Raw genomic sequence first — 21488 nt, forward strand, 5'->3', positions numbered from 1 at the left:
TTGCTGATGAGGCCAATCACCTTTGTATCATCTGCATACTTGATGATGGTGTTAGTACCATGTACAGGTGTGCAGTCATAGGTGAAGAGGGAGTAGAGGAGGGGGCTCAGCACACAGCCCTGTGGAACGCCGGTGTTCAGGGTGAGGGTTGAAGAGGTGTGCTTGTCTAACCTAACAGACTGGGGTCTGTTGGTTAGAAAGTCCAGTATCCAGTTGCAGAGGGAGGGGTCGATGCCCAGGTTACCGAGTTTAGTGATCAGTTTTGATCGTATAATGGTGTTGAATGCTGAGCTGTAATCGATGAACAGCATTCTTATGTAAGTGTCTCTGTTGTCGAGGTGGGAGAGGGCGGAGTGAAGTGCCGTTGAGATGGCATCCTCCGTACTCCTGTTCTTGCGGTAGGCAAACTGATAGGGATCCAATGTGAGGGGTAGGCAGCCTTTGAGGTGTGCCAGGACCAGCCTCTCGAAGCATTTGGTGATGATAGGGGTAAGTGCAACTGGGCGGAAGTCGTTGAGGCTTGCCGCAGTGGAGTGTTTTGGCACTGGCACGATGGAGGTGGTTTTAAGGCAAGTGGGGACAACTGCTTGGGCAAGTGACAGGTTGAAGATGTCAGTCCAGATGCCTGTCAGCTGCGCAGCACAGGCCCTGAGGACGCGCCCGGGGATGCCGTCAGGGCATGTGTGTGTGTGGAGTGTGTGCAGGATGTGTGCGCGTGGGGTGTGCAAGGTGTGTGTGCATGGGGTGTGTGCGGGATGTGTGCGCGTGGGGTGTGCAAGGTGTGTGTGTGTGGGGGGTGTGTATGCAGCCCACACCCAATCTGCAAGATTTTTGGAATGAGATTTGTCATCTTGCTTCATAACAGCCATCCATTTGATACCCGTCAAATGGAAATGCTTGTGTCAGTAAAAGCCATGGGCTGAAGATTCACAAAGAACATCATCCAGTCGTACATTCCATATGTATTCTCCAGAAAGACTCAATGCTGGGTTTACAGAATGAGAATCCCTCACTCGTTGGGGCATCTTGACACAGGCATGGGTCTGCTACCAATTTTCCAACCACTGACAACAAGGACAGACCAAATACAAGATTCTCTTTTCTGTATAGTATTCCGTTAAAATGTAGCTTATTTTTACTGCCATCAAATTCAAGTCTAACAATTAACTGCCAAAATGATATTATCATAAAACCATCAATTCTATATTCAAACATGTGCTTGCAAAAGTTGGAAGCTTGTCTGAGGTTTTGTTTCTGTAAATGTTACCCGTGAACACCTGTGAATGGTGATATAGAAACTAATTAAATCAGCTGAAGACCAAAGAAGATTCAAATATCTCAGTATTTTATTGCAAAGTAATAATAATTCAATAATAATGTAAATAATATTCAAACTTCATTTTGCAACGGGCACAACATAAATACTTAATTGAAACGTTACAAAAATAAAATTATTGGCTTATTGGATTTAAACATAAATAAGAGGTTATTTATATAACCAAGTAAAACTAATTGGCATTGACTGGAAATGGCATCTCAAGGCCTTTCAGTTATCAAGGGGGGAATCCAATACAAAACAATGACAAGATTTTCTCAAATGCATGCTTTGATAATTATAGGTAAAGTTAGTAAGTTACATAGAACATTTTGCTGAAGTTTGGCTGAAAGTTAATACTTAAAAGCAGCAATGCATTTCACAGGTCAATTCTTCTAGTAATAACTGCATTGTAAAACCAAAGAAAGATTCTATATTTAGTTTACAGACAGGAGAGAAAACTCAATATTTGAGATATTTCCTGCAGTCCCTTTTCACACAAATATATAACAACAAGAGCAATTAACTATTAACAGATGCACTTTGAAATCCTTGGAGTGCATGCTTTTTTCAGTTTGAGGTACTCCTTTTTAAAATAATAATCACAAAAACCATTTTGAATTAACAAGCCAAATCCTGCATTTTTGAAGTTAAACTACAGAGAAACAATAAGTCTCTGAATGATTAAGACCAGCTGGATTCTGCAATAATGAGTGACAACCAGCAGATGGCAGAATTAAAGGCTACAAGAGAGATTGTTTACATATAACTAACAAGAGCATTAAAATGTTCAAGTTCAAGAGAGTTTATCGTCATGTGTCCCTGTATAGGACAATGAAATTCTTGCTTTGCTTCAGCACACAGAACATAGTAGGCATTTACTACAAAACAGATAAATGTGTCCATATACCATGATATAAATATATACACACATGAATAAATAAACTGGTAAAGTGCAAATAACAGAAAGTGGTTATTAATAATCAGAGTTTTGTCCGAGCCAGGTTTAATAGCCTGATGGGCTGTGGGGAAGTAGCTATTCCTGAACCTGGTTGTTACAGTCTTCAGGCTCCTGTACCTTCTACCTGAAGGTAGCAGGGAGATGAGTGTGTGGCCAGGATGGTGTGGGTCTTTGATGATACTGCCAGCCTTTTTGAGGCAGCGACTGCGATAAATCCCCTCGATGGAAGGAAGGTCAGAGCCGATGATGGACTGGGCAGTGTTTACTACTTTATGTAGTCTTTTCCTCTCCAGGGCGCTCAAATTGCCGAACCAAGCCACGATGCAACCGGTCAGTATGCTCTCGACTGTGCACCTGTAGAAGTTAGAGAGAGTCTTCCTTGACAATCCGACTCTCCGTAATCTTCGTAATGTAAAACCACCAATGCATCAGAATAAAATGTCTTTGTGTCAGATAATCCATAAGTTGTTTTGTTGTAATTCTAAACTTCTTAAGTCATAAACTAGAATGGTTGGGGCGAGGGACTCAAATAGCGAAAGCTAGTAGACAGAATGGGAGGCAGGAAGCAGAAAAGGGAAGCACTCGGACACAAGAGGAGAAAGAAAAAAAAGGAAATAAACAGAGAATAAGAGACGGGGGGTTTCTTAAATGTGCATATTTTAATGCTAGGAGCATTGTAAGAAAAGTGGATGAGCTTAGAGTCTGGATAGACACCTGGAAGTATGATGTTGTGGCGATCAGTGAAACGTGGTTGCAGGAGGGCTGTGATTGGAAACTAAATATTCCAGGATTTCGTTGCTTCAGGTGTGATAGAATTGGAGGGGCAAGAGGTGGAGGTGTTGCATTGCTAGTCAGGGAAGATATTACAGCAGTGCTTTGGCAGGATAGATTGGAGGGCTCATCTAGGGAGGCTATTTGGGTGGAATTGAGAAGTGGGAAAGGTGTAGCAACACTTATAGGGGTGTATTATAGACCGCCAAACGGGGAACGAGAATTGGAAGAGCAAATATGTAAGGAGATCGCAGATATTAGTAGTAAGCACAAGGTAGTGATTGTGGGAGATTTCAACTTTCCACCGATAGACTGGGAAACACATTCTGTAAATGGGCTGGATGGGTTGGAGTTTGTAAAATGTGTGCAGGATAGTTTTTTGCAGCAATACATAGAGGTACCTACTAGAGGAGGGGCAGTGCTGGACCCCCTGTTAGGAAATGAGACGGGACAGGTGGCGGAGGTATGCGTTGGGGAGCACTTCGGGTCCAGTGATCACAATACCATTAGTTTCAATATAATTATGGAGAGGGTCAGAACTGGACCTAGGGTTGAGATTTTTGATTGGAGAAAGGCTAACTTTGATGCGATGCAAGATGATTTAAAGGGACATTTTGTTTTATGGGAAAGATGTAGAAGAGAAATGGAGGACATTTAAAGGGGAAATTTTAAGAGTACAGAATCTTTATGTTCCTGTTCGGTTGAAAGGAAACAGTAAAAATTGGAAAGAGCCCTGGTTTTCAAGGGAAATTGGACATCTTGTTCGGAAAAAGAGGGAGATCTACAATAATTATAGGCAGCATGAAGTAAATGAGGTGCTTGAGGAGTATAAGGAATGTAAAAAGAATCTTAAGAAAGAAATTAGAAAAGCTAAAAGAAGATATGAGGTTGCTTTGGCAAGTAAGGTGAAAGTAAATCCAAAGGGTTTCTACAGCTACATTAATAGCAAAAGGATAACGAGGGATAAAATTGGTCCATTGGAGAGACAGAGTGGACAGTTATCTGCAGAGCCAAAAGAGATGGGGGAGATATTGAATAATTTTTTTTCTTCGGTATTCACCAAGGAGAAGGATATTGAATTATGTGAGATAAGGGAAACTAGTAGAGTAGCTATGGATACTATGAGGTTCAAAGTAAAAGAAGTACTGACACTTTTGAAAAATATAAAAGTGGATAAGTCCCCAGGTCCTGACAGGATATTCCCTAGGACATTGAGGGAAGTTAGTGTAGAAATAGCCGGGGCTATGACAGAAATATTTCAAATGTCATTAGAAACGGGAATAGTCCCCGAGGATTGGCGTACTGCGCATGTTGTTCCATTGTTTAGAAAGGGTTCTAAGAGTAAACCATGCAATTATAGACCTGTTAGTTTGACTTCAGTGGTGGGCAAATTAATGGAAAAGATACTTAGAGATAATATATATAACCATCTAGATAAACAGGGTCTGATTAGGAACAGTCAACATGGATTTGTGCCTGGAAGGTCATGTTTGACTAATCTTCTTGAATTTTTTGAAGAGGTTACTAGGGAAATTGACGAGGGTAAAGCAGTGGATGTTGTCTATATGGACTTTAGTAAGGCCTTTGACAAGGTTCCTCATGGAAGGTTGGTTAAGAATGTTCAACTGTTGGGTATAAATGCAGGAATAGCAAGATGGATTCAACAGTGGCTGAATGGGAGAAGCCAGAGGGTAATGGTGGATGGCTGTTTATCGGGTTGGAGGCAGGTGACTAGTGGGGTGCCTCAGGGATCTGTGTTGGGTCCTTTGTTGTTTGTCATGTACATCAATGATCTGGATGAAGGGGTGGTAAATTGGATTAGTAAGTATGCAGATGATACCAAGATAGGGGGTGTTGTGGATAATGAAGAGGATTTCCAAAGTTTACAGAGTGATTTAGGCCATTTGGAAAAATGGCTGAAAGATGGCAGATGGAGTTCAATGCTGATAAATGTGAGGTGCTACACCTTGGCAGGACAAATCAAAATAGGACGTACATGGTAAATGGTAGGGAATTGAAGAATACAGTTGAACAGAGGGATCTGGGTATAACCGTGCATAGTTCCTAGAAGGTGGAATCTCATATAGATAGGGTGGTAAAGAAAGCTTTTGGTATGCTAGCCTTTATAAATCAGAGCATTGAGTATAGAAGCTGGGATGTAATGTTAAAATTGTACAAGGCATTGGTGAGACCAAATCTGGAGTATGGTGTACAATTTTGGTCGCCCAATGATAGGCAGGATGTCAACAAAATAGAGAGAGTACAGATGAGATTTACTAGAATGTTGCCTGGGTTTCAACAACTAAGTTACAGAGATAGGTTGAATAAGTTAGGTCTTTATTCTCTGGAGCGCAGAAGGTTGAGGGGGGACTTGATAGAGGTCTTTAAAATGATGAGAGGGATAGACAGAGTTGATGTGGACAAGCTTTTCCCTTTGAGAATAGGGAGGATTCAAACAAGAGGACATGACTTCAGAATTAAGGGACAGAAGTTTAGGGGTAACATGAGGGGGAACTTCTTTACTCAGAGAGTGGTAGCGGGGTGGAATGAGCTTCCAGTGGAAGTGGTGGAGGCAGGTTCATTGGTATCATTTAAAAATAAATTGGTCAGGCATATGGCTGAGAAGGGAATGGAGGGTTATGGTATGAGTGCATGCAGGTGGGACTAAGGGGAAAAAAAGTTGTTCGGCACGGACTTGTAGGGCCGAGATGGCCTGTTTCCGTGCTGTAATTGTTATGTGGTTATATGGTTATATGAAGACAGAGCAGTAGACATTGTGTATGCGGACTTCAGCATGGCCTATGACAAGGTCCTATGTCGCAGGCTGTAATTGTTATATGTTATATGGTTATAGGAGTATTAGATCATTCGGTCTACCACATCTCCTCCACCATTCAATCATGGCTGATCCATCCCCCCTGCCTTCTCCCCTAAATCTTTGATGTGCTTTGTAATCAAGAACTCTGCAACTATTTAATCAATCAAAAATAATTGCAATAATCTAGCAAAAGATAAAATAATATTTTTACAGATGTTGATTACTGATCTACAGGAGAGAGAAAATAAGTGAATTAAAAGTTGCAGAGCAGGGGACTAAAGAGCTGGCTGGAGAGATGGTGCTGGTTGGGGAGGGGGCGATGGACAGGACTAATGGTGAGGCTACAGGTGCTGAGGGAGGGTGTGTTTTGCAAGTCACCTGATCAATAGACTAATGGAGGCAGTAAGAGAGACAGAAAATGAACAAACTGTGAGAGCGAGGGGGAGGATACACTAGGAACACACAGACAATTTGATCACCCTGCTTGTGCCCCGTACTGAGACAGACCTAATGCAGATGCTTGGAACGGTCGTGTTAGTAAAGCATGTGTAGTCTGATGTAGGATTGATTCACAGGTTGAGTGACAGTTACATTCTCTCACTAATAGTTCCAATCTTTCTCCCGCCTACACTCCATCCACAACCATCCCTATTTCAGCCTTTCCACAAATATTCCTAATTTCTAAGCTTTCAACACAAAAAGTTCTTCACTAATCCCACAAGATCAATATCAAAATATACAGGGAAAGTGCAACATGTTCTGATAAAGAGCTTCAATTTTAAAAGCCTACCCTGAAGAGAGCACAACTCAATTCTCTGTAAATGTTCAAAACTGGGAACATCTTTCTACTCGTCTCTCTCAATTACAATTAGAATGCATACATTGGTTTCTTTCCGAATGTGGAAAAAATAATAAAGCACAATTTTACTTTTCTAAAATACATTTTCATTATGATTGGATATTAGTTAACAAGATTCTGCAGAATCTATATTAGCAATGCAATACCTGATGTGAGGAAAGGTTCACAGAACTAGCTTGCTTATCCCCAGAAAACAATTCAACAATTCATAACTGCACCCACATGGTAATTCTATTTGTAATTATGGATCTTAGTATTTTGGTTAAACAACAAAATATTCATGCAAAAAATGCAGTTTAAAAAATCATCATTATACAAAGGAAATGTTAACAGGATTAACATGCAAATTCTTGAAAAGTAATTATTTCAAGGTGGAACTATTTTCACAAGAAATTGGTGCACACATCACCATTTGTAATTCCTTAGAGCCCGACGTGGAATGGAAAAAGATAAGAAAAAACAAAAGTGATAAGGCCGAGATAGATTTGTGATTGTGTAGGTGTCAGAGGTTACGGGGAGAAGGCAGGAGAATGGGGTTAGGAGGGAGAGATAGATCAGCCATGATGGAATGGCGGGGTGGACTAGATGGACCGAATGACCTAATTCTACACCTATCAAATGACCAAGCTGCTCAAAACGCAGCAGATTTGGATATTTTGGAATTATCACAGTGGAGAAATGAGGTCCAGTTATAAATTGAATCTCACTCCAGTTTTGGACTAATTTAAATTTAAAGCCGGCACACTTGGTTTTCCAAGGCTAAGTGGATGCAGGAGTTGATAAATCCACCAAGCTCTTCCCAAGTGTCCGAGAGTCAGGAGCAAGGATTCTGTCCCCCTTCCCCCAAAGCACCAGCTCTTGTGCTTCATGCATTTCATTGTAAGCCTTATAACCTTCAAAGGAAATTTAGTGCTAAATAAATTAGGCACAACATGTAATATCTGCGTGGAAACCTACACATTACTCACTTTATTGATATACTAATTTTTATGGATAGGAAAAGTTTTGCGTACATCAAAACTGCTTTAAATGAGATTTGACCCAATTATAAATGAAGGAATGACCTATTACGAAGGAAGACTTGGTCAGCTTACTGACCCTCTCACTATATTTCCAAACTTCTAGGAATCCATCATCCTGAACTGCCCATCGACTGAACGACAACTCGGGGCTTATTGATTTGCTGGTGAGCACTGGATATAATGCAATGCAAAATATCAGGGAAAGGAAACCGTTTGCACATTTTCACAACTTGTACTCAAGCATAATTATGTATTTCTAGAAGCTACTAATCAACTTTTCCTAAATTAACAGGGAAGTTGTACAAAAATAGCGCCTTCATCTATTTGTACATTCAAGGAAAAAATGCAGTAAATTTCACATTTCAGAGAGCCCTGCTGTTTATGAATTATTTAAATACTACACACCACCATTTAGAGCGGTTATGTTTCGCGATTGTCCATTATGCAAACTCTCAAACATTGGCTAAAAATGTTTCCTTTGCATCGTGTTATTTACTTATTTTCTCTTCACGTATTCTGCAAGAACAAATTTTTATACTGTATCTCAAATTGTCTGTTTGCAAATTCCATAAGTGCCATTTCTGTTAGATGAGCTGCTGCAATACAGGGATGTACTCTGGTATTTACTTTGTATGTAGACACACAAAACATTCAGCACACAGAGGCTCCAGAGTAGAAGAGTGAACATTTAATTAAACAGAAGATATAATGGGCAGAAAGATGGATGGCTGTATGCCCATTGGAGACCAAGTCAGTGTTATCCACCAAGTCTATCTACAGATCAGCATGCTCACAAGGCTAGGGTATCATTGAGAGGGTTGGTAACTGGACTGCATTCCTCCTGAGCCTTTTCCTGTGGGTGACCAGCAAATTCTATTGGATGGTATTTGATGTCTTTTGTTGGAAGCAGTGATTATCACTGGTCAATGTGTGAGTGGACCAGAGTTTGGATACAGAGGGGCAGGAGCATGGAGAAGTTTGTGGCCAAAGTACATGTCCAGAGTACGTGCTTGGACATGGTGAAAGTGACCATAGTGGTTATTTCTATGGAGAGGCGGAGCACAATGTCATTACAGCTTCAGTGTCCCTGCCAGCAGCCTTGCTAATTTCCACAATATTGTGTTATCCATGAGAAAACCATGAACCTTTCCTTTGTGATTCACAGATTAGACTTGTTAGCCAAGAGAAGAGTGGAGGACACAGAGAGAACTGAAGTGAATACACAGATGATAATTTCAAAATCAGGACATTGCTTTAATGTGAGCCCGATACATCAATAAACAGGAAGCGGTGAATATCAATGGTCAGGCAGCAACTGTGGGGAAAATGGATGGGTAAGTTATCAGGCCGGAAGCCTTCTTCAGACACGTCAGCTATCCATTTTCCAAACGAAAATAAACATTTGTTGTTCCTTTTTATTACAATAGACAATAGAGATCACCATGGCCAGCCCAGCCGGCAGCCCGTTCGCTTTTTCACCTTTTTTTTATTTTTAGCGTCTGTTTAAAGTTTGTTTTATGTAGGGGGAGGAGGGGGAGGGGAATCGGGGGAAACTTTTTCTCAAGCCCTTATCTTCCCAGAGATGTGATCGATTTTTGGATCACATTCTCCGGGCTCTGCGGCCTACCATCGCTGGAGCTGGGAGCCGCCTCGGACTGTCGTGAGCCCCACCGCGGGGCGTGGACTTATCATCGGAGCGGATCCCTTGCCTGGGATCGCTCCCACCGCGGCCTGCAGACTTACCACCAAGGGCTCGCAGTCTCGGGAGAGGCTATTCGGGAGCTCCAATGCTGCAGAAGGGTCATCCAGCCCTGACGCGAGGTTTGATCGCCCGGCGTGGGGGAGCTGACATCCCCCCGGTGTGGGAGCTGAACGCCTCGACGCGTAGGGCCCGAACACAGCCGGCTACGGGACTCAAGACCATCCCGTCAACAGGGGTTCGAGGCCCCCGACCGAGGAAGAACTAAGGGAAGGATTTTAACTTTATTTCACATTCCATCACAATGAGGAATGTGTAGGAGTCACTGTGGTGGATGTTCGTTCAAATGTGTTTTTGAGTGATCTGTTAATTTTAATTGTATGACTGACCTGGCCAGTGAAATTCCTCGTATGTTGCAAAACATACTTGGCAAATCAAATCTGATTCTGATTCTGATTCAATAGGTAGAGGAGTAGGCCATTCCATATATCCATATAACCATATAACAATTACAGCACGGAAACAGGCCATCTCGGCCCTTCTAGTCCGTGCCGAACACCTACTCTCACTTAGTCCCATCTACCTGCACTCAGACCATACCCCTCCATTCCAAATTGCGTATAGAAGTTGGGATGTAATGTTAGAATTTTAACATTACATCCCAACTTCTATACTCAATGCTCTGATTTATAAAGGCCAACACACCAACATCTTTCTTTACCACCCTATTTACATGAGATTCCACCTTCAGAGAACTGTGCACAGTTATTCTTAGATCCCTCTGTTCAACTGCATTCCTCAATTTGCTACCATTTACCATGTACGTCCTATTTTGATTTGTCCTGCAAGATGTAGCATCTCACACTTATCAGCATAAAACTCCATCTGCCATCTTTCAGCCCACTCTTCCAAATGGCCTAAAACTCTGGACATTTAGGACCCCCAAATCCCGTTGTACTTCCCCTTTACCCAACTTGATGCCATTTAGATAGTAATCTGCCTTCCTATTTTTGCTACCAAAGTGGATAACCTCACATTTATCTGCATTAAACTTAAAATAGGGGCGACAGATAGCACAATGGGCTAAGAGTTCGGCTGGTGACCGGAAGGTAGCCGGTTCAAATCCCGCTTGGAGTGCATACTGTCGTTGTGTCTTTGGGCAAGACACTTCACCCACCTTTGCCTGTAATGGAATGGCGGCAGGCGCGGGCACACCGCGACGCCCTGTGTCTCCCTTTCAAGGGAGATGCTAAAAATGCATTTCGTTGTCTCTGTACTGTACACTGACAATGACAATAAATTGAATCATTTCATTTCATTTCATTTCAATCTGCCATGCATCTGCCCACTCCCCCAATCTGTCCAAGTCACCCTGCATTCGCATAGCATCCTCCTCACAGTTCACACTGTCACCCAGCTTTGTGTCATCTGCAAATTTACTAATGTTACTTTGAATCCCTTCATCCAAATCATTGATGTATATTGTAAATAGCTGCTGTCCCAGCACCGAGCCTTGCGGCACCCCACTAGTCACTGCCTGCCATTCTGAAAGGGACCCGTTAATCCTTACTCTTTGTTTCCTGTCTGCCAACCAATTTTCTATCCATGTCAGTACTCTATCCACTGTACCATGTGCCCTAATTTTGCCCACTAATCTCCTATATGGGACCTTATCAATGTTTTCTGAAAGTCCAGGTACACTATATCCACTGGCTCTCCCTTGTCCATTTTCCTAGTTACATCTTCAAATAATTCCAGAAGATTAGTCAAGCATGATTTCCCCTTCGTAAATCCATGCTGACTTGGACCGATCCTATTACTGCTATCCAAATGTTCGGCTATCTCATCTTTTATAATTGACTCCAGCATCTTCCCCACCACCGATGTCGGGCTAACTGGTCTATAATTCCCTGTTTTCTCTCTCCCGCCTTTCTTAAAAAGTGGGATAACGTTAGCTACCCTCCAATCCATAGGAACTAATCCTGAGTCTATAGAACATTGGAAAATTATCACCAATGCATCCACGATTTCTAGAGCCACTTTCTTCCTGGGATGCAGACCATCAGGCCCTGGGGATTTATCAGCCTTCAGTCCCATCAGTCTATCCAACACCATTTCCTGCCTAATGTGGATTTCCTTCAGTTCCTCCGTCACCCCAGATCCTCTGGCCACTACTATATCAGGAAGATTGTTTGTGTCCTCCTTAGTGAAGACAGATCCATAGATGCTGCTTGACTTGTGGTGTTCTGTTAGTATTCTGTTTTTGCCCTAAAACCCATGATTTGGAGTACACCTTTTTGATTCGCTTTTCCCCCCATAAACTAGCTGCAGAAACATGCTGAATAATGTTAGCTACATTGGCCAGTCCTTCCTGATGACATCTTGTTGCATGTCATCTTCAGTGAGCCTGTGGAATTGCTGACTTCCATTTGACAAGATGTGTAACAGAATCTTTACCAGCTGATGATAATTGGCATGTCAATAGTGATGTGGGTATCCCTTGAGTGCACTAATTTAACTTCAGTTCATAGATGAAAGACAAGGAAGCATTGTAATGTTTGGTAATAGTCTGTTTAGTTGTGGTCTCCTATCTGCCTGCTTTCACAAAGCAGGCCATACTTTCTGAAGAGCTTAAGAGTTACTTCATTTGGGGTTTTAGAAAGAGGATATTTTGTATTGTTGATTTACTCTCTTCATCTTTAGGAAATAGAAGAACAAGAAAGGCGACTGAGAGAGCAAACCAGTTTTGTGAGGGTTTCGTCTGAAAGTTGTTCAAGTAAAGAAACCTCTTTAGATTGGAAGAGAATAAATGTTGTGCCTTCCCTGACCAATCGAGTGGATGGCAGTCACTCTTGTAAGTAATTTTCAAGCCATAGAAGAGTACGTCGCAGGAAATGTAATCAAGCACATTAGTTTCCCACGGTGCATCATTCTTGACGCAGTTGTGTAAGTCTTTAATGCTTTAAAGGGTCTTATGAATTTAAACCATAATACCTGATACATTTTTAAGCATAAATGACTATGTATCTGGCCTAATTTTAAACTATTGATCAATCTTGCATTGAAACAAAACTGATGTCAAATTGTTGACTATATATTTGTATTGTAAGTATAGCAGTGTCTTTAAAATTTCAGCTTGACTTGGTTGCTAACATTTTATCCATGAGTCACAAGGACTTGAATATATAGTGTGGTGCAATTGATACTACATAGAAACATAGAAAATAAGTGCAGGAGTCAAGCCTGCACCGCCATTCAATATGATCATGGCTGATCATCCAACTCAGTATCCTGTACCTACCTTCTCTCCATACCCCCTGATCCCTTTAGCCACAAGGGCCACATCTAACTCCCTCTTAAATATAGCCAATGAACTGGCCTCAACTACCTCTGTGGCAGAGAATTCCACAGATTCACCACTCTCTGTGTAAAAAATGATTTTCTCATCTCGGTCCTAAAAGACTTCCCCCTTATCCTTAAACTGTGTGGCCCCTTGTCCTGGACTTCCCCAACATCGGGAACAATCTTCCTGCATTTAGCCTGTCCAACCCCTTAAGAATTTTGTAAGTTTCTATAAGATCCCCCTTCAATCTTCTAAATTCTAGCGTGTACAAGCCGAGTCTATCCAGTCTTTCTTCATATGAAAGTCCTGCCATCCCAGGAATCAGTCTGGTGAACCGTCTCTGCACTCCCTCTGTGGCAAGAATGTATTTCCTCAGATTAGGAGACCAAAACTGTACACAATACTCCAGGTGTGGTCTCACCAAGACCCTGTACAACTGCAGTAGAACCTCCCTGCTCCTATACTCAAATCCTTTTGCTATGAATGCTAACATACGCTTTCTTCACTGTCTGCTGCACCTGCATGCCTACTTTCAATGACTGGTGTACCATGACACCCAGGTCTCGTTGCATCTCCTCTTTTCCTAATCGGTCACCGATGGCATACTCCATCTATGGCAAGAATGTCTTTCCGGTATACCAGAACCAAACACAATCAGTCAATGAGAACAAATATGTACAAATCCACAATCAACAAATCGACACCATGGGTAGGCAAAATTTACCCCAGGTTGGGAACCCTTGTTTTAGATGATCAGCCATGATCATATTGAATGGTGGTGCTGGCTCGAAGGGCCAAATGCACCTATTTTTCTATGTTTCTAGAATAAATAATCCCCTTGATTAGCACTTCATCCATGGACCCAAAGATTCACCTATTCCATCATGGCCTGCGGAGTTACACCACCAACTCAACAATGTTTCTCCAATAGCAAATCCACAATCTGTACCACGTTCAGAGGACAAAAGTAGATGCTACAAGTGAACAGGATGATGGAAGGAGGGTCTCGACCCTAAACATTGCCTATTTCCTTCGCTCCATAGATGCTGCCTCACCTGCTGAGTTTCTCCAGCATTTTTGTCTACCTATGAATATGAATATGAATATTTATTACGTCATTTGAATCTCAGCGAGGCTCAAACAAAATTCAGTTTCCACAGCCATACAAACAGAGACAATTCCTACAAGACACACAAACAATTCAATTTACACAAACATCTCCTCCTCACTGTGATGGAAGGCAAAGTCTTTTCTCTCCCCTGCACCATTTTTCTCCCGATGTTGAAGCCCCAGGCGGGAGGTGGTAAGTCCCACGGCCATTTTAGGCCGCGCCGGGTGATGTACGGGCCCGCTCCCGGCCCAAAAGTCACAAAGTTGGAGCGCCCGGCAGTCGTTCGAATGTCCCGCGGCCATTAAAGCTGCGCCCGAGCGATGTACAGCCCCGCTCCGGGTCATTCCAACCCCGCGACACGGGCTGGAGAAGTTGCGGGAGCTCCGAAAAGCGGTCTCCCACCAGGCACCCGCGAGCTCCCGATGTTCCAGTCCACCAGATCTGCGGCTGCAGCTGGAGCCTCCGTGCACTGGGGTCGGGCCGCAGCAGCGAGCCTCCGCCGCTCCCCACGCTCCGAGGCCAGCTAACCCCACGATGGTAAGTCCGCAGCTCCGCAGGCTCCGCAACTGGAGCCCCCAGGTCGTTCCGGTTGGAGCCTGCTCCACAGTGCATGGCCCCAACGACAACGGAGACCCGACAGGAAAAAGGGCTGGTCTCCCGTGTAGGGAAGAGATATTTTTAAGTCCCCCCCCCCCCCCCCCGCCCCCCACATAAACACAGTTAAAAACAGTATTAAAAAAACACGAACAACTACATTTAACTATACAAAAAATTTTAAAAAGACAGACAGGCTGAAGGGGCCGCTGCAACAGTGAGTCGTGCCCGCTGCACTACCAAAACTATGATGATGGAAGCAGTCTTTGCACAAATCTGGGGCCTCAGTTTTGCTGCGTAAAAGGGAACTTGCACGACTCTGAACTTTGCTAATTTGATGCACTTCTTCCTCCAATGTCAAGAAATTTGTACGGTAATTTGTTAGTAGGTGATATACCATTTGCAGGTAGTTCAGGAATAGTTGAGATCTTAAGGCACATTCGATATTTATTGTTCAAGAAGGAACTGCAAATGCTGGAAGATCGAAGGTACACAAAAATGCTGGAGAAACGCAGCGGGTGCAGCAGCATCTATGGAGCGAAGGAAAAAGGCGACGTTTCAGGCCAAAACCCTTCTTCAGACTGATGGGGGGTGGGGGGGGGGGAAGGAAGGAAAAGGGAGGAGGAGCCCGAGGGCAGGGGGGGATGGGAGGAGACAGCTCGAGGGTTAAGGAAGGGGAGGAGACAGCAAGGGCTAGCAACATTGGGAGAATTCAACGTTCATGCCATCCGGACGCAAGCAACCCAGGCGGAATATGAGGTGCTGTTCCTTCAATTTCAGGTGTTGCTCACTCTGGCAATGGAGGAGACCCAGGACAGAGAGGTCGGATTGGGAATGGGAGGGGGAGTTGAAGTGCTGAGCCACTGGGAGTTCAGGTAGGTTATTGCGGACTGAGCGGAGGTGTTCGGCGAAGCGATCGCCCAACCGCAGCTTAGTCTCCCCGATGTAAATCAGCTGACATCTAGAGCAGTGGATGCAACCGCAAGAAATGCCGTTGCAACCGCAAGAAATGCAACACCTGTCCCTTCACCTCCCCCCTCGACTCCATTCAAGGACCCAAGCAGTCGTTCCAGGTGTGACAAAGGTTCACCTGTATCTCCTCCAACCTCATCTACTGCATCCGCTGCTCTAGATGTCAACTGATTTACATCGGGGAGACTAAGCGGAGGTTGGGCGATCGTTTCGCCGAACATCTTCGCCTAGTCCGCAATAACCAACCTGAACTCCCGGTGGCTCAGCACTTCAACTCCCCCTCCCATTCCCAATCCGACCTCTCTGTCCTGGGTCTCCTCCATTGCCAGAGTGAGCAACACCGGAAATTGGAGGAGCAGCACCTCATATTCCGCCTGGGTTGCTTTCGTCCAGATGGCATGAACGCTGAGTTTCTCCAGCATTTTTGTGTACCTTCGATATTTATTGTTGAATTACCTGCTAATTACCCACTGATAAATAATCCTGCCCATTGTCCCCACAGAAAGCTCAATTCTAGTCTTCATTTTGGCATTGATAACAACCAGAGATCATAGAGGGTTGGGGCCCGCTCTGTGATCTTTTATAACAACGGTATTGTTTATAAAATGCCTCCAATGACAAATTCTCCAGTGGCACCGCACAGAATCAGACAACACTTAGAGGCTCAGGGGACCGGAGGGCACGTCAAAGATCTATGTTTTAACCAGCATCTTTATGTTGTAATACCATTGAGATTTTACAACCTGCATTCATTTCATATTCTTCAAGTAAAATTAGAAACTTGAAAACGGCAGAAAATGTCATCTTCCAAAAACACATAAAAACAGATTTAGTGGGATAAGATTCTAACAATTTGAGTTGTAGATTTAAAAAAAGTAATGTTGACAATAAACTCATAAAATCAACTTGTGTCTAAATCCACACTCAATTCAAATCGTTGAAGCATTTAAACACCACAAAACAATTAATAACAAACTCATATTGTGAACAGGTAAGGTTAGATTGAGCAATAAACGTCCTAGAGAACTCAAAATAGAATTTGCACATTATTTGTTTTATATAACCAATGATATCTAATCTGTTTAATGTCTCCCCCTCCCCATCCCCCTAACGATAACTGTTAGTAAAAATCAGCAATTAATTATGTACATTTTTCCTGATAAAATTTTAACTCGCATTTAAATAGTAAAACAAAATGATCTGCCACCAGGTGGCATGGTGGTGCAGCAGTAGAGTTGCTGCCCTACAGCACCAGAGACCCGGGTTCCATCCTGACTACGGGTGCTGTCTGTACAGAGTTTATACGTTCTCTCCGTGACCACGTGGGTTTTCTCTGGGTGCTCCAGTTTCCTGCCACACTACAAAGACATAAAGACTGGGCGGCATGGACTCGATGAGACTCCACACCGCACCTCAAACTAAAACTGAGGAAATGTACAACAAATTGTCCCAGCCTGTGCAGGGAAGGATATCACTGCTGGGCAATGGTGTAAAGGTTTACTGGGTTGATGCACAGGGGAGTGTGGAGGACAGTGAGAGCCAATACACCAGACATTTATCCCATGGAACTCAACGGAATGGGTGCTGATCTGCCTGAAATATGACATTGAAGTTTGATGGGCAGATGCAGGCATGATCTTTCCCAACCATGGAAACATGAATTACAACAAAGCATTGTTAATTATGAGAGGCAGACAGTAGGATGCAAAGATCACATTCTAGTGACATCGCTTGAAGCTGAGTGGGAGAAAGTTTATAGGAGATGGACAGGGCAAGTTCTTTTATACACAGAGTGAGGTGAGTGGCTGGAATGCACTGCAGGGGGGGGGGGGGGTGGTGCAGGCAGGCAAAATATTGGCATTCAAGAAGCTTTTATTTAGGCACATGGATATGCAGGGAATGGAAGGATATGGCTCATGTGCAGAGAGATAAAGAACAGGAATAGATAAAGTTGGGCACATACATCATGGGCTGAAGGGCCTGTTCTTGTGCTGTACTGTGTTCTTTCACCATAGAAAGTGTAACATGCAGCACTCATATTTAGTCCATTCTATCTGTACTGGGTGTAAGCACAGTCAACCTATTCCCGACACAATAAATCTTTAGGTGAGGGCTTTCAAGTACACACCTGTACTGTTGAGATGTGATGAGCATTTCTACTTCCAATAGGGCAGGGAATGCCAGCCATTCACCACCATCTGGGTATCACACATTAAATCAATGCAGCATGTTTTGTCAACCTCAATCTATCTCCTTTAGTTATCTACTTTGAAAATCTGTTCACATCCTACCCTGCACTGAAGAAATAAAACCTAGTGCATCAAATCCTTCCTCAGTTACAGTATTTAACTTCTGGCAATGTGCTCAAATCTCCTCTACATCATCTTGCACCATTACATCTTCCCCTGGTGCCATCATGTGGATGAAGGTACAGTGGCTTGCAAAAGTTTTCATACCCCTTGAACTTTTCCACATGTTGTCACGTTACAACCACAAACGTAAATGTATTTTATTGGGATTTTATGTGATAGACCAACACAAAGTTGCGCATAATTGTGAAGTGGAAGGAAAATGATACATGGTTTTCAAATTTTTTTACAAATAAAAAACTGAAAAGTGTGGCGTGCAAAAGTATTCAGCCCCCTTTACTCTGATACCCCTAAATAAAATCCAGTGCAACCAATTGCCTTCAGAAGTCACATAATTAGTAAATAGAGTCCACTTGTGTGTAATCAAATCTCAGTATAAATACAGCTGTTCTGTGAAGGCCTCAGAGGTTCGTTAGAGAACATTAGTGAACAAACAGCATCATGAAGCCCAAGGAACACACCAGACAGGTCAGGGATAAAGTTGTGGAGAAGTTTAAAGCAGGGTTAGGTTATAAAAAAATATCCCAAGCTTTTAACATCTCACGGAGCACTGTTCAATCCATCATCCGAAAATGGAAAGAGTATGGCACAACTGCAAACCTACCAAGACATGGCCACCTAAACTGACAGGTCGGGCAAGGAGAGCATTGATCAGAGAAGCAGCCAAGAGGCCCATGGTAACTCTGGAGGAGCTGCAGAGATCCATAGCTCAGGTGGGAGAATCTGTCCACAGGACAATTATTAGTTGTGTACTCCACAAATCGGACCTTTATGGAAGAGTGGCAAGAAGAAAGCCATTGTTGAAAAAAAGCCATAAGAAGTCCCGTTTGCAGTTTGCCACAAGCTATGTGGGGGACACAACAAACATGTGGAGGAAGGTGCTCTGGTCAGATGAGACCAAAATTGAAGTTTTTGGCCTAAATGCAAAACGCTATGTGTGGTGGAAAAGTAACACTGCACATCACCCTGAACACACCATCCCCACTGTGAAACATGGTGGTGGCAGCATCATGCTGTGGGGATGCTTTTCTTCAGCAGGGACAGGGAAGCTGGTCAGAGTTGATGGGAAGATGGATGGAGCCAAATACAGGGCAATCTTGGAAGAAAACCAGTTAGAGTCTGCAAAAGACTTGAGACTGGGGCGGAGGTTCACCTTCCAGCAGGACAACGACCCTAAACATACAGCCAGAGCAACAATGGAATGGTTTAGATCAAAGCATATTCATGTGTTAGAATGGCCCAGTCAAAGTCCAGACCTAAATCCAATTGAGAATCTCTGGCAAGACTTGAAAATTGCTGTTCACAGACGCTCTCCATCCAATCTGACTGCGCTTGAGCTATTTTGCAAAGAAGAATGGGCAAAAATTTCAGTCTCTAGATGTGCAAAGCTGCTAGAGACATACCCCAAAAGACTTGCAGCTGTAATTGCAGCGAAAGGTGGTTCTACAAAGTATTGACTCAGGGAGACTGAATACTTTTGCACGCCACACTTTTCAGTTTTTTATTTGTAAAAAAATTTGAAAACCATGTATCATTTTCCTTCCATTTCACAATTATGCACCACTTTGTGTTGGTCTATCACATAAAATCCCAATAAAATACATTTACGTTTGTGGTTGTAACGTGACAAAATGTGGAAAAGTTCAAGGGGTATGAATACTTTTGCAAACCACTGTATGTGAACCAGGTGGGAGACTGAAGATCTCTGTCAATTGGACAGGAGTCTGGTGAAGGATGACTGTGCACTGACAAAGGGAATGCTAAAGAGATTTGTGCTGCTGGACACAACATGCTGAGCCTGACTTACACAATACAAAGTAATCATCAGGGTTTGTGCTGTTCACATCAGCATCTGATGCACCTGGAAAGACTGCTTGGGTCCTTGAATGGAGTCAAGGGGGGAAGTAAAGCGACAAGTGTAGCATTACTTGTGGTTGCAAGGGAAAGTACCCAGAGAGGGGGTGGTTCAGGTGGGAAGGGACAAATTGACCAGGGAGTTACGGAGGGAACGGTCTCTATGGGAAGCAGACAGGGGAGGAGATAGGAAGATGTGGCAAGTGATGGGATCACGTTGGAGGTGGCGAAAATGATGGAGGATTATTTGTTGTATGTTACGGCTGGTGGGGTGGAAGGTGAGGACTAGGGGGACTCTGTCCTTGTTACAAGTGGGGGGAAGGGGAGTGAGAGTAGAGTCACGGGGTATAGAAGAGACCTATAGATATATTCCTAGATAACATCCTAGTTTAGTTTACTTAACCATACATAACTATACATGATTACAATCACGCCGTTCGCAATGTAGAGATACAGAATACAGGGGATACAGACTTGTGCAAGATAAAGTCTGATAAAGTCCAATAGTTCAAAGGTCTCCAATGAGGTGGATGTGAGGTCAGGGCTGTAGATTAGTGGCTCATGTTATGAGTCATGTATGTGTAGTTACGCCCACTAGCTTTTCTGTTGCATTCCTTTAGTATAAGTAGAACACGTAAGAGAGAAGTTGTGTTTGCCTATAAATCCTTATCATGGTGTGAGGTTACTGTTGCTATAAGGACATTAATCAACATGGTGTCAGAGTGTAAGGACTCACTCCTCAATTGATTCTATTGTTTTTATCTTAAGTTTGTTGTTTTATTGTTTTTATGGATATGGCCTCTACTCTCAGGAAGCCAGAGATTTTGGTGTTCGATGCAGATCTTGCAGAGCAATGGCGTGTATTTGATGAGGATTTCTCAATCTACATTGATGCCGCATATCCTGCTGCTGAACCTGCTCTTTGTGCTTAATACATGATATATTGAATGATAAATTAGGCGATTAATTATTGCAGGAAGTTGACCTGACCTTAGTGGCTGATGAAAACCGCTGTTGCATAGCTGAACTAACTAATGCTTACAGTCATGCTTGGACACTCTGCTGCTCGTGAAGTTAATGCGGCCAGCTAGTCTTATCAAACTCCTGCTCGCTCATCACAGGGGCCAGCTGATAACCCATGGCGGATTGCTAATTCCTTTAACTGAGGGGGTTCACATATTGCAGTTGGCGAACGGTGCCATGCTTATGGAAAACTCTGTTGATTCTGCAATATAAGAGACCATTTCGTCAAATGCTGTTGTTCACTCAGTAACAGATTTCAAATGAAACAGTCTGTCAACTCGCTAAGCCATGATGAATGTTCAAACTCCGAGTTCACACACTTGGTTCCCATGGATGTACAAACAAATGGTGATAGCATAGAGATTGAAGTAAATGCTTTGTTTGGCTCAGTGCACAAGCTAGATCCCAAGGTCACATTATTAATTAATGGCAAAACCTTTTTTCTCAAGGTCGACTGGGGCACGTTGTAATGCAATATCTTTGGCTGTCTTCCAAAAGCTGAAAAACACAGAAACGTTAACTCATCCAACTGCATCACTTGTCTCGTTTAATGGTTCTCGACTACACCCTATCGGCCAAGTAAAGTTATGTTGCCGTCTCAACTCATGTGACCACATCCTGGATTTTTACGTGGCACGCGAGAAGGTACCATCCATACTGGGTGCCGATGCATGCCATGACATGGGTTTGATTTCTTTCAGCCCTTCTGTCTGTCCACTGACTATAGGCTGTGATTTTACACATCGCATTTTAACACAATACAGGGATTTAATTAAC

At 43.1% G+C, this 21488-nt stretch overlaps 1 protein-coding gene across 1 annotated transcript in view; it reads left to right on the forward strand.

The window, feature by feature from the left end:
• Positions 1-12663, forward strand: part of LOC129699951 (gastrula zinc finger protein XlCGF17.1-like) — a 35935-nt gene extending 23272 nt beyond the window's left edge. Inside the window, exons 2-3 of the transcript XR_008723967.1 lie at positions 8912-9080; positions 12149-12663. The gene's annotated coding sequence lies outside the window, so the exon portion shown is untranslated. The remainder of the gene's footprint in view (positions 1-8911; positions 9081-12148) is intronic.
• Positions 12664-21488: the final 8825 nt, after the last annotated feature.

This window comes from Leucoraja erinacea, chromosome 9 (assembly GCF_028641065.1).
Source record: "Leucoraja erinacea ecotype New England chromosome 9, Leri_hhj_1, whole genome shotgun sequence".
NCBI classification, from domain to species: Eukaryota; Metazoa; Chordata; class Chondrichthyes; order Rajiformes; family Rajidae; genus Leucoraja; species Leucoraja erinaceus.